This window comes from Monodelphis domestica, chromosome 2 (assembly GCF_027887165.1).
Source record: "Monodelphis domestica isolate mMonDom1 chromosome 2, mMonDom1.pri, whole genome shotgun sequence".
In the NCBI taxonomy this organism is placed as follows: Eukaryota; Metazoa; Chordata; class Mammalia; order Didelphimorphia; family Didelphidae; genus Monodelphis; species Monodelphis domestica.
The window spans coordinates 428,349,800-428,364,149 of NC_077228.1; the positions used below are offsets into that span (position 1 = coordinate 428,349,800).

Below are 14,350 nucleotides of genomic sequence, written 5' to 3' on the forward strand. Positions count from 1 at the left end.
GCCCCATAGATTCAAAGAAAGGTAAAGAACAGTTCTTCCCCTCAAGGAACATGAAGTCTAATGCAAACATCTATGTAAAAATAAGATATATGGGAAATAAAGGAAATCAAAAGAAAAGAAAGCACTAAAGCCAAGAGGGTTTGGGAAAGGCTTCCTATAGAAGGTGAGATATAGAAGGTGAAGGAAGCTAAAGAAGCCAGGAGACAGTGAAGAGGAGAGTCTCATGAGCATTACTGGTCTGGGCAATAACCAGTGAAAATGGCTAGAGTTTGGAGATAGTGTGTCTTGTTCAAGGAACAGCAAGGAGGCTAGGATCACTGGATTAAAGAGTTTGTGGGATGGAGTAATATGTAAGAAATCTGGAAAGCCATTTGTGTGTATGGGGGTAGGGAAAGTTTGGGGGTTAGGAACAAGGTTATGGAGGGCTTTGGATACTGAGCATACATTTCATGTTTGATCATGGAGGTGATAAGGAATAAATCTATTTTATAAGACTTAACATAATCAGATTTTCTCTTTAGAAAATTCATATCGACATCTGAATGGAAGGCTGACTTGAGCACATGTCTCTAGAGTTGTTAACCCAAAAAAAGAGTATTTCAGATATGGAATATATCTCACTGAGGGGTAGCATGATATTGAATCAATAATGTTGGTCCTGGAATCAGGAAAGACCTCAAAATGCATTCTGCCTGAGAGCCTTATTAGCTATGATCAAGCCATTTAATCTTTCTTAGACAAATGTTCTAATGTTCAGAATGGGGGACAGTAGTTTCTCTGATACCTCTCCCATAGTATTATTGTTAAAATCAAATGGCACAATGCATAAAGAATTTTATACATCTTACAGAAGTATAGAAATATCAATTAAAAAAGCCAACATTATGGTCAATTCCTCATTATTTGCAATGCCATACTTAGCATAGTTCTCAGCTGGACTGTAGTTATGGTTGAGATGGAAAGACTTTGGGCATTCCTCCTCTTTCATTTTAATAAGGAGGAAACTGAATCCCCAAAAGGTTATTACTTGTGTCCATTCCAGGAAAAGAACCATAGGAAGAAAGAAGCAATCTAAAGATGTAAAGTTTTGAGTATAAGCTCTATGTTTTGAGTATAAGCTCTATGAACTGAGGAAGTATAGAAATTATCAACATTGTAGTAGAACATAAAATGTTACTCTTTTCTGAATTCATTGTCCTCCCTAACATTCAACAGTTACAGAAGGCTTCATTTGATAAAAAAGAGATGGGGGGCATGGAGAAGGGAAAATGCCTTTTTGAATATAACTAGTGTTAGAATCCCATGACCACTTACCTAGGTATTTCCAAGAGACTAGAGAAAACTCAGAAAGTATAAAGGATGTAACTAACTCTGCTCTTGTGATCTTGTGATGCAAAGTCTTTACCCAGAAATCAACATATTTCATGGATCCAAGATTTTTAGTCTCTCATGGCAGGGGATATAACTTTTACATACCCAAAACAATATAACACAAAAGAACTCAGAAACAGAGGGGCACCCTCCCAGATAACCATTTATGCTAGAACTTCATTGCTCTGTAATAAAAATGCCTCATCTTGTTCTTTAGTTCTCTCTCCTCTCCCCAAATATATAACGCTATGGCCATGTATAATAATTTAACTAAATAATAAGTTGGCATTTCTATAGAGCTTTAAGGTTTTCAAAGTGATTCGCACATTTTTATCCCATTTGGTCTCACAACAACCCTGTGAGACAAGTGCTATTATTTTTTTCATTTTACAAATGCTCAAGATCACACAGCTACTGTCTGAGAGAGCATCTGAACTGGGATCTTCTTCATCCCAAGTCCAATCTTCTATCTACTTTGTTACCTAGCTATATGGCTTCTCCTTGCCCAAAGGCAAGGCAACTTTAGAACAGAAGAAAAGATTGATGTCCTTGCTAGAATTATTGCCAATCTTCCTTCCTAATTATAACATGTAGCATTTAATCTCATCAGTCTCATTTTCTGATCTGTCATTACTGACAGTTTCTCCTTTCCTTGTGCCTAATTTTTATTGCTTTTATAGTCTTCTGCAAAATTAAAGCCTTGCCTTTTCACATTTATTTCTTAAAACTTTGGTATAATTACAAAGAGAATAAAGGATATAGCTGAGTGAACCTAAGTCATTTATGGAACAGTGGAAAGAGCATTGGTTTTACAATCAGAGAACATGGGTTCAATCCATCTCTAGAATTCATTGACTAGGCCATTGTTTCTCTCTTTTCTCACTTGTAAAAATGAGGGAGTTGGACTTAATGGCCCCAAAGCTCCCTTATAGCTCTACATCCCATAACCCTTTGAGTTTTCCTAATCTATAAAAGAGGGATAATGATTACAGTAAGATTGCTGATGATTATTTCACTTACTGAGGAAAATAAAAAAATTTGGTATAAGCAAGAAATTGAAAATTCAGGAGTTGAACTATGAAAATGAATGCTGCACCAGTTAGTCCATCAACAAACATTTATTAAGTGTGTACTACCATTTGTCATGATGATAAGCTCTGGGGATACAAAGAAATGCAAAAATCATCCTGCAGGAGTCTGGAATAAGCAAGAATTTTGTTGTGGATCAGTAGTTTCAGTCATGTCTGATTCTTTAGAGTTTTTTTAATTTAATTTGTAATTTTATTAAAGTTTGAAATACCACAAAAGCTCAATATTTTAGGAAATACAGTGTTTTTAAGTGGGATGTAACTATTATTTTCCACAATACTAATCAATGAACAATATATAAAGGAATAACAATAAGGGCTATTTAGATATGGAATAAGTTGTCTAATGAAATAGTAAGTGATTAGCCACTGGAAGAGTTTAAACAATCGTTAAATGACAATCTGTTGCAGATATTATAGAAAAGATTCCCATAGTAGGTGGGAAGTTGGACTTGACCTCTAGGGACCTTTATAATTCAAAGATCCCAAATTATGTGACACATTGTCATTTTAACAATTGATACAGAATGACTTTGAAGTTAGTATTACTGAAACAAATGTTTTAAAAAGTCAATTAGAGTCATAGATACAGAATTATTCTTGCAATTTACTCTTTAATTGCATGTAAACAGGCAGGTTTGTTTAAACATCACTTGATTTTTTCTTCAGCTCTACAATAAAGACCTTTACTTTAAGGTTGAATCCAATGCTCAGTTGATCTTCACTTCTATAACAATGTGTTAAAAATCATTTTAAATAATAGTAATTGCTTCTATTTCCTTTCATAGATTTTTTTTTCATTTTAGTTAATAAGGCACTATTTTTCAAGAGGTCTGTTTTTTTCTTTTCATTCTCAACCTCTTGACTTTTTCTTTGCAAAGATACTGAAGTAGTTTGCCATTTCCTTCTCCAACTCATTTGACAGATTGACAGTTGAGGAAACTGAGTCAAACAAGGTTAAATGACTGCCCAGGAACACAAATCTAGTGTCTGAGGCCAGATTTGAACTCAGGAAGCTGAGTCTTCTTGACTCCAGCTCCAGCATTCTACCCATTGTGCCACCAAGCTGTCCACAAGGCAAAATATGTTTCAACTATTAGTCTTTTGAATTTTATCTTAATTTAAATTTAATATCTTGAAAAACAAGTCCCCTACCTTTTTGATAACCCAGTCAAATGCCATAATTGTACTATTGTCACTTACATTTCTGTCATTTAATCTTAACTCCTTTATGAATTTGAAGATCACAGGGTCAAGAAAAGCCAGGTTCCTTCCTTCATATTCCAATACCATTCAACTATTCTGTAACATGAACTTTTTAAGTAAGCAGAGGAAGAAACAATTTGTTTCTAACATCTATATTAATAAATGGATGTTACAGTCCTCTTTTTGTTCTTTTAGCCCTGGTCCAGAAGGCAAACACATTATCTAACAGTCATTAGTTTTGAAAAATCTACAAAGATAAAGTTCCCAAGGTATAAATAAACATCTTATGAAATTGCTGACTCTTAGAGGTAGAAGGAACTTAAGAAGAATATAGTCTAACTCCTTTTTTTCTTGTTCTCAGACTTAAATTTATTTTTCCCTTGTTATTTAATATTTTATTCCATTTTAATTAAATGCTCTTTGCATTGAATCAATGTGTTATTTGAACATGATAAGTATAAACTACATTGACAAGAAGCTCCTATGTGTAGAAATGCAAAGGTGCAGACCTAGTCAATATCTCCATCATGAGAAGGTGCAAAGTGCCCTAGTCATTCAGGGACTTAAGAAACTAAGCTATAACAGGATTTTAATTTTCTGAACGTTGCTATCATGCTAAAGAAAGCTTTTATTTCTTGTTTACATCTGATTTATTCCTTGACATAACTGAGTAACTTAATGCAGAGTCCAGGTAAACTTCACTCATATATAAATAAGGAAACTGAGTCCAGGAAAAAGAAGGCTTTCTTTCTATCCCCAAAGGACACATAGTGGCATTCAAGCCTAGAGTTATGTATTTGGGCTCTCATTGTATGCTTTTAGGTTAGGCGACCCAGCAAAAATCTTTCCTAGACCAGGAAAGTTAAATGCTGATGCTGATGATGACACTGATGAAGTTGATGTTGATGACATTAATGACATTGATGCTGATGACATTGTTGTTGATAATAATAATGATGGTGTTGACAATGATGTTGATGCTGATGATGGTGATGTTGATGATGATGATTGAATTTGTAGATGGAGGTTTTCCTTTTATTTGAACCTTTCTAACCCTTCCCAATGTAATGATTAAAATTTTCTCAGAAACTGTCTCCAACTTCTTTCAACCTTACATTGTATTGGTATCCCCACCTCCCCCCATGTGCTTCTTTATGCAATATATATATTTACCCTAGTGTATCTCTTTTCCCATTTCTCTTAGTATTATCCCCCTTTTTTACCCCTAGTTTATATACATGCTATACAGTTTGTCACTGTTCCCTCTAAGTATACTTCTTCTAGCTACCCTGATGATGATAACATTTTTAAGTTACCAATATTATCTTTTCTTATAGGAATACAAATCATTTGAACTTATTGAGTCACAAACTTTTTTTTACCCTTTCTTAATGGCCCTTTGGTAATTTTCTTGAGTTCTGTGTTTGGGCATCAAATTTTCTATTCAAGTCCGGTCTTTATTTCAAGTCTGGTCATTTATTTATGATTGCTTGGAAGTCTTGTATTATATTAAATGATCATACCTTCCCCTGCAAGAATATAGTCAATTTTGCTGGATAGTTGATTTGTAGACCCAGCTCCCTTGCTTTCCAGAATATCATATTCCATGCCTTCTAGTCCTTTATGGTAGATGCAGCCAGGTCCTGTGTTATCCTAACTGTGGTCCCATGATATCTGAATGGTTTCTTCTTAGCAACTTGTAGTATTGTTCCCTTGGTCTAGTAGTTCTTTAATTTTGCTATAACATTCCTGGGCATCTTCAATTGGGAATTAAATGCAGAAGGTTATCTGTAGATTCTTTCAATCTCCACTTTCCTCTCCTGTTCAAGAATGTCAGGGCTGTTTTCTTGGATAATTACCTGTAGAATGATGTTTTTTCTTTTGTCATGATTTTGCAGTTGTCCAGTAATTCTTAAATTGTCTCTTCTGGATCTATTTTCCAGGTCTATAATTTTATCAATGAAATGTTTCATATTTTCCACAATTTTTTCATTCTTTTGATTTTGTTTTATACACTTTTGCTGCCTTATGAAGTCATTTGCTTCTAGTTGGTGGAATCTAATTTTTAAAAACTGAAATTCATCCCTGGCTTTTTTGGTCATCCTTCTTTTGGTCCATTTTCTTTGAAGGTCATCTTTCACTTTCTTTGCCTTGTTTTCAAGCTGGTCAATTCTGGCTTTCAAGAAACATTTTCTTCTTTTAGTTCATGTGCTTCTGTTCCCAAAAGATTTATTTCACTTTTTAAGTTCTTTTTCCAATTGTCTTCAGCCTCTCGCTTTTTTTTAAACATTATTTCATTTGGTCATTTTCATACACTGTTCATTGGAAACAGATCATTTTCTTTTCTTCCCCACCAACCCCCCGCCACCCCTTCCTAAGCCGAGGCGCGATTCATCTGAGTATCACATGTGTCCCTGCTCTGAACCCATTTCCTTGTTCTTGGTATTTGCATTAGGGCTCTCATTTAGCCTCTCTCCTTGATAATGTCCCCTTACCCTCTGTAGTCAAGCAGTTGCTTTTCCTCGGTGTTTTTACTCCCTCAGTTTGTCCTCTGCTTGAGGATAGTTTTTTTTTTTTTCTCGTAGATCGCTGCAGGTTGTTCAAAGACATTGTAAAGCCATTACTGGAGAAGTCCATTACGTTCTCTTGTACCACAATGTGTCAGTCTCTGTGTACAATGTTCTCCTGGTTCTGCTCCTCTCACTCTGTATCACTTCCTGGATGTTGTTCCAGTCACCATAGAATTCCTCCACATTATTATTCCTTTTAGCAAAATAGTATTCCATCACCAACATATACCACAATTTATTCAGCCATTTTCCAATTTAAGGGCATCCCCTCATTTTCCAATTTTTTGCCACCACAAAGAGCGCAGCTATGAATATTCTTGTACAAGTCTTTTTCCTTATGATTTCTTTGGGGTACAAACCTAGCAGTGCTATAGCTGGATCAAAGGGCAGACAGTCTTTTATCACCCTTTGGGCATAGTTCCAAATTGCCCTCCAGAATGGTTGGATCAATTCACAACTCTACCAGCAACGCATTAATGTCCCTACTTTGCCACATCCCCTCCAGTATTTATTACTTTCCTTTCCTGTCATGTTGAACAATCTGCTAGGGGTGAGGTGATACCTCAGAGTTGTTTTGATTTGCATCTCTCTGATTATAAGAGATGTAGAACACTTTTTCATGTGCTTATTAATAGTCTTGATTTCTTTAACTGAAAATTGCCTATTCGTGTCCCTTGCCCATTTTTCAATTGGAGAATGGCTTGATATTTTGTACAACTGGTTTAGCTCTTTATAGATTTGAGTAATTAGACCTTTGTCAGAGGTTTTTGTTATGAAGATCATTTCCCAATTTGTTGTTTTCCTTCTAATTTTAGTTACATTGGTTTTGTTTGTACAGAAACTTATTTATTTTGCATTTTGTGACTCTAAGTCTTGCTTGGTTTTAAAAATCTTTCCCTTCCCAAAGTTCTGACATGCATACTATTCTGTGTTCACCTAATTTTCTTATAGTTTCCTTCTTTATATTCAAGTCATTCGCCCATTCTGAGTTTATCTTGATGTAGGGTATGAAGTGTTGATCCAAACCTAATCTCTACCACACTGTCTTCCAATTTTCCCAGCAGTTTTTATCAAATACTGGATTTTTGCCCCAAAAGCTGGGGTCTTTGGGTTTGTCAAAGACTGTCTTGCTGAGGTCATTTACCCCAAGTCTATTCCACTTATCCTCCTTTCTGTCTCTTAGCCAGTACCAAATTGTCTTGATGACTGCTGCTTTGTAATATAGTTTGAGATCTGGGACTGCAAGGCCCCCTTCCTTTGTATTTTTTCAATGTTTCCCTGGATATCCTTGATTCTTTATTCTTCCAAATGAACTTTGTTATTGTTTTCTCTAATTCAGTAAAATAGTTTTTTGGTAGTTCAATGGGTATGGCACTAAATAGATATGTAAGTTTGGGTAGGATAGTCATTTTTATTATGTTAGCTTGTCCCACCCATGAGCAATCAAAGTTTTTCCAATTGTTTAGATCTAGTTTTAATTGTGTGGAGAGTGTTTTGTAGTTGTGTTCATATAGTTCCTGTGTTTGTCTCAGCAGATAGATTCATAAGTATTTTATATTGTCTCGGGTGACTTTAAATGGAATTTCTCTTTCTAATTCTTGCTGCTGAACTGGGTTGGAGATATATAGAAATGCTGATGACTTATGTGGGTTTATTTTGTATCCTGCAACTTTGCTAAAGTTGTTGATTATTTCGATTAGCTTTTTGGTTGATTCCCTAGGATTCTTTAAGTAGACCATCATGTCATCTGCAAAGAGCGATAATTTGGTCTCCTCCTTGCCTATTTTAATGCCTTCAATTTCTTTTTCTTCTCTAATTGCTACTGCTAGTGTTTCTAGTACAACATTAAATAATAAAGGTGATAATGGGCATCCTTGTTTGACTCCTGATCTTGTTGGGAAGGCTTTGTGTTTTTCCCCATTGCAGATGATGTTTGCTGATGGTTTTAAGTATATACTGTTTATTATTTTTAGGAAAGGCCCTTCTATTCCTATAATTGCTAGTGTTTTCACTAGGAATGGGTGTTGTATTTTGTCAAAGACTTTTTTCTGCATCTATTGAGATAATCGTATGATTTTTGTCAGTTTCCTTGTTTATATGGTCAATTACATAGATGGATTTCCTAATATTGAACCATCCTTGCATTCCTGGTATGAATCCTACCTGATTGTAGTGGATAACCTTTGTGATGACTTGCTGGAGTCTTTTTGCTAGTATCCTATTTAAGATTTTTGCATCTATATTCATTAGGGAGATTGGCTTATAGTTTTCTTTCTCTGTTTTTAACCTGCCTGGCTTTGGGATCAGTACCATGTTTGTGTCGTAAAAAGAATTTGATAGAACCCCTTCTTGGCTTATTCTGTCAAATAGTTTGTATAGTATTGGGGTTAGCTGTTTTTTGAATGTTTGATAAAATTCATTTGTGAATCTGTCTGGATCTGGGGATTTTTTCTTAGGGAGTTCTTTGATGGCTTGTTCAGTTTCTTTTTCTGATATGGGGTTGTTTAGGTAATTTATTTCTTCTTCTTTTGCCTAGGCAATTTATATTTTTGTAAGTATTCATCCATATCATTTAGATTGCCATATTTTTTGCCATATAATTGGGTATAGTAGTTTTTAATGATTGCCTTGATTTCCTCTTCATTAGAGGTGAGGTCTCCCTTTTCATCTTGGATACTGTCAATTTGGTTTTTTTCTTTCCTTTTTTTTAGAGTGACTAGTACTTTGTCAATTTTATTTGTTTTTTCAAAGTACCAGCTTCTAGTCTTATTTATTATATCAATAGTTCTTTGACTTTCAATTCTATTAATTTCTCCTTTAATTTTTAGGATCTCTAATTTAGTCTTCATTTGAGGGTTTTTAATTTGTTCACTTTCTAGTTTTTTAATTTGCATGCCCAATTCATTGACCTCTGCCCTTCTTAATTTGTTTATATATGAACAAGGATATACATTTCCCCCTGAGTACTGCTTTGGCTGCATCCCATAGGTTTTGAAAGGATGTCTCACCATTGTCATTTTCTTTAATGAAGTTATTAATTGTTTCTATGATTTGTTCTTTAACTAGCTGGTTTTGGAGTATCATATTGTTTAATTTCCAATTAATTTTTGATTTATCTATCCATGTACCCTTACTAATTATTATTTTTATTGTATTGTGGTATGAGTAGTTTGCATTTATTATTTCTGCCCTTTTGCACTTGTTTGCAATGATTTTGTGCCCTATTACATGGTCAATTTTTGTGAATGTACCATGTACTGCTGAAAAGAAGGTGTATTCCTTTTTGTCCCTATTTATTTTTCTCCATATGTCTACTAACTCTAATTTTTCTAAGATTTCATTTGCTTCTCTCACCTCTTTCTTATTTATTTTTTTATTTGATTTATCTAGTTTGGGTAGGGGAAGGTTCAGATCTCCCACTAGTATAGTTTTTCTATCTATTTTATCCTTGAGCTCCTCTAGTTTCTCCTTTAAAAATTTGGATGCTCTGCTATTTGGTGCATACATATTGAGTACAGATATTTCCTCATTGTCTATACTGCCTTTTATCAGGATGTAATTACCTTCCCTATCTATAGATTTATTTTTACATTGGCTTTGTCTGATATCATGATTGCTACTCCTGCCTTCTTTTTATCAGTTGATGCCCAATAGATTTGGCTCCATCCTCTTAATTTCACCCTATGCGTATCTACCTTCCTCATGTGTGTTTCTTGCAGACAGCATATGGTAGGGTTTTGGATTCTAATCCACTCTGCTATTCGCTTGCGTTTTATGTGTGAGTTCATTTCATTCACATTCAGAGTTATGATTACTAGCTATTTATTTCCCAGCATTTTGATTTCTACTCCTGGTCCTGGTCCTGCCTTTTCTTCTTTCACTATTTCCTTCTATACCAATGTTTGTTTATAGTCAGTCCCCCCCCTTCCCCCTTTATTTTACTTCCCTTTCTACCCCCCTCCCTTCTTGTTCCCTCCCTTATTTTCTCCTGTAGTCTTTTTAGAATTCCCCCCCACCCTCTCCCTTCCTTGTACTGCTTCCCTCCCCACCAGTCCGTTTTTTACCCTTCTACTCTCATATGGGGGCAAATCTATTCTCTTCCCCAATGGATTGGATTGTTCTTCCCTCTTTGGGTCAGTTTCAAAGTACGTAAGAGTTGAGTATTTCCTATCTCCAACCTCTTTACCCTTCCAGTGTATCGATGTTCTCCCCCCTCCCACCATGAGTTTCTTTGTGACATATAAATTTACCCCCATTTGTTTCTTTTCCCATTTCTTTTAGTCATAACCTCTTTTCTTTTTTAGCTCTAGTCATGTATATATATATATATGTACATACACATGTATATGTATTTATGCATGCATATATCTATATACCTATTTATGTCTTGTCCTTTCATCCTATACAGTTTGTCACTGTTCCCTCTGAGTGTAATTCTTCTAGCTGCTTAGGTGATAGCAACAGTTTTTAAGAGTTACCAATGACCTCTTTTCTTATAAGGATACATATCATTTTAACTTATTGAGTCTCTTAAAAAAATTCCCCCTCTTTTTTAATTACCTTTTGATGATTCTCTTGAGTTCTGTGGTTGGACATCAGATTTTCTGTTCAGGTCTGGTCTTTTATTTATGAATGCTTGGAACTCTTCTGTTGTGTTAAATGACCATACTTTCCCCTGTAAGAATATAGTCAGTTTTGATGGGTATTTTATTCTTGGTTGTAGACCTAGTTCCCTTGTTTCCAGAATATTGTATTCCATGCCTTTCGGTCCTTCAGTGTGGATGCAGCCATATCCTGTGTTAACCTCACCATGTTTCCATAGTATCTGAATGGCTTCTTCTTGGCAGCTTGTAATATCTGTTCTTTCATCTGATTGTTTTTGAATTTGGCTATAACATTTCTTGGTGTTGTCAGTTGGGGATTAAATACAGGGGGTGATCTGTGGATTCTTTCAATCTCCACTTTCCCCTCTTATTCTAGGATCTTGGGACAGTTTTCCTGAATAATTTCCTCTAGTATTATGTCCAGGCTTTTTCTTTTGTCATGGTCTTCTGGTAGTCCAATTATTCTTAAATTGTCTCTTCTTGAACGATTTTCTAAATCGTCTGTTTTGTGAATGAGATGCTTCACATTTTTCCTCAATTTTTTCATTCTTTTTGTTTTGTTTTATAGTGTCCTGCTGCCTTGTGAGGTCACTTGATTCTAGTTGTTTTATTCTGGTTCTTAAAGATTGGGTTACATCTCTGGCTTTTTGCTTCTGGTCTGATTTTCTTTGAAGATTGTCTTTCATCCTCTTTACCTTGTCTTTCATCTCCTTTGCCTCATCTTTCATCTCCTTTGCCTCATTTTCCAGCTGGTTGATTTTGGCTTTCAGGACACTATTTTCTCATTTTAGTTCAAGTGCCCCTGTTTCCAGATGACTTATCCTAATTTTTAAGTTCTTTTCCCAATTGTCTTCAGTATCTCTTAGTTGTGTTTTGAGTTCTTCCACAGCCTGTATCCAATTCACTGGGATTTCTGGTTTATCGTTTGCTGATCTCTTCCCCTCTGTTTCATTTGCTGAGTAGTAGCTGTCTGTTGTAGTTTCTTTCTTCTTTTTCTGTTGTTTGCTCAAATTCACCCCTTCTTTACTCCCCATATTTGTCTGTGCTCTTGTTCCTCTCTTTTTTTTTGTTGTTTTTTGGGGACTTCTATCAGTCTCCCCTCTTGGAGCTTTAACAGATGATCTCTTGATGTAGTCTCTGGGGGAGGGTTGTTGGGGGTTTGAGCTTCCCTGTTCTCTGGAGGTTTTTGATTGGCTTAAAGTCCAGCAGTCAATGAGGATGGGTGGGAAGCCTGGGCTTCCCTGCATTCCAGAGACTTTTGATGGGATTAAGTTCAGCTTGATTGGGCTGGGTTTACTCTGAGTTTTAAACTTCCTGAAAGGCTGGAGCAAATATAGAGGATCTCCAAAGCTCTGGCCAGGCTGCCAGGTCTATGCTCCTTCTAGGCTGCCATCTTGACTCTGCCTCTAGGTTTCTGTTCTTTCAGAAGACCCTGCTCTCTAAGGGTGGAGGGGTAGTGGCTTCCCTGGGCTCTGAGGGCTCCTGATGGGATTAGGTTCAGCTGGTGTGGGCCAAATGATCCCCGAACAAAAAAAAAAAAAAACCTCCTCCTCCACAATCTGTGTTGAATGCCCAGAGACTGGCCCCGGGTTACTTTCAAAGTAAGCTCTTTGGAGCAACCCCTTTGCTGGCCCTGGGGTTTCTGTCCTTGATGGGATTGGGTTCAGCTGATGCCCTAAAGCTGGGACCTCCCTTGAGATTCAGATGAAGGACCCAGCCAGGGGGCTACAGGCTTCCCCCTTCTCTCTATGTTTCCCGGCCTTCTGTGTTGGGCGCCCCGGAGACTGGCTCAGGTTGCTTTCAAGGTGAGTCCTCAAAGCCCTGAGGTTCCCGCTGCTGCCTTGGGCTCAGCACTCTGGGTTGGGGAGGATGGGTCCTGGGACCTTCCTTCTGCCTACCCCTTAGATCTGAGTGATCTAGGGGTCTGGCTTTTGGGGGGCTGTACCTTTTGATCCAGGTCCAGGAGGAGGTTTCCCCAGGTCTATCCTGTTGTTCAGCTTGAATTTCAGTGTCCTAGGAGCACTCAGTTTGCGATCGGTAAGGAAGGGTTTCCAAGGTCTTAACTTTTGCTGCATCTAAGCCACCATCTTGACCAGAAGTCACATGTCCTCTCTTCAGCCTCTCTGAATTGTGTTTTGAATTGTGTTTTGACTTCTTTCAAAACCTGAGTCTAATTTCACTGGAGTTTCTCCGTTTTTTGGTTGATGTTCCTTGGTCCTCCTCTGTTCCATTTGTTCTTTGTTCATTACCTGGAGAGAAGCTGTCAATTGTAATTTCCTTTTTCTTTTTCTGTTGTTTACTCATTTATTTTCCTTCTTTGCCCACTGTCATTGGCTGTATTCTTGGTCCTCTGATTTTTTGCTGGATTTGTGAGTTTGGGCTATTCTGTCCTGAAGGGGCTTCTTCTCTGCTCTACTAATTGACTACATTAGGCTGATGAAGTATTAATGAGCCCGGACGTCAGATCTTCCCCAGTTGGCAGTAGAAGCTGAAGGGTTAGGTTAGCTGAAGGTGTGAAGGCTGAAGGGAGCTGTGCTTCCTGCCCTGTTATCAATGTATTCTGTAGTAGTTGCAGCCTTTGCCCTGGGATCTGAGTCAGCAGAATTCAAATGGCAGCTTTCAGCATAGTCAGTGGGAGAAGAGTGTTAAAGATTGAGCTTCCCTGCCCTCTGAAGGCTTCTCATATGCCCTATTGATAGACTAGATTAAGTGGGGTCCAAGCTGATCTGGGAGGTGCTCTGAGGCCAAAACCTTGAAAAGTGGAGGCACAAGATGGAGAGTAGTGGCTGTGACTAGGCTGCCCTTCTCTCCACACCTCGCCTCCAGCTGCCTCCCTGATGGCTGTGGTCAGAGTCCTGTGACTGACACAGTTGTGGCAGCAATACATTCCCTCCAGGCTGGAGCCATTGCCCCAAGATTCCAGAGACCACAACAGCCTCAGCACAGTTGGTGGGGGAGAAGTCCTGGGACCTTCCTTCTTCCTTTTCCTTAAACCCAAGAATTCAGACTTCTTTGTGTACCTTTTAAGTTGAATTAAGCAGGAAGTTCCTTGGGCTCTGCCCTGTTGTTAGATTTGGTTTTCTGTCTTCTCAAAGCACTTTGTTTTTTGATTAGTGTGGAAAGGTTTTCACAGAGGTCTGAACTTTTGCTGCTTCTGCAAAACTCCTTTTTTAAAAAACAAACAAACAAAAAACTGCTGAAGACATTAAGGTCAGAGAGGTTAAGTGATGTCAAAAGCTAATTATTGGCAGAACCAGGACTATAAGTCACACACATCTCCTGACTCCCAGTCCTGTGCTCTTTTCACTACAACAGAGCAGCTTCTTGTAAAAGCAGCCAGGGCCCCTGGAGGCAAATATGCATCCTACTGCTACATTTTGGAGCTGCCTTGAAGAACAGTACTTGTCTTCATGCATAGAAACTGTAGTATTCTGATGATATATATGTATATATAAAGGATCATAAATATATATAGCTAGTTTTATGTAAAATTCTTCCCATTTCCTTTTTT

At 37.2% G+C, this 14,350-nt stretch overlaps 1 protein-coding gene across 1 annotated transcript in view; it reads left to right on the forward strand.

Annotated features, from left to right (window-relative positions):
* The window catches only part of UST (uronyl 2-sulfotransferase), a 396,229-nt gene that overhangs the window by 194,439 nt on the left and 187,440 nt on the right, over positions 1-14,350 (forward strand). The gene's annotated exons all lie outside the window — the stretch shown is intronic.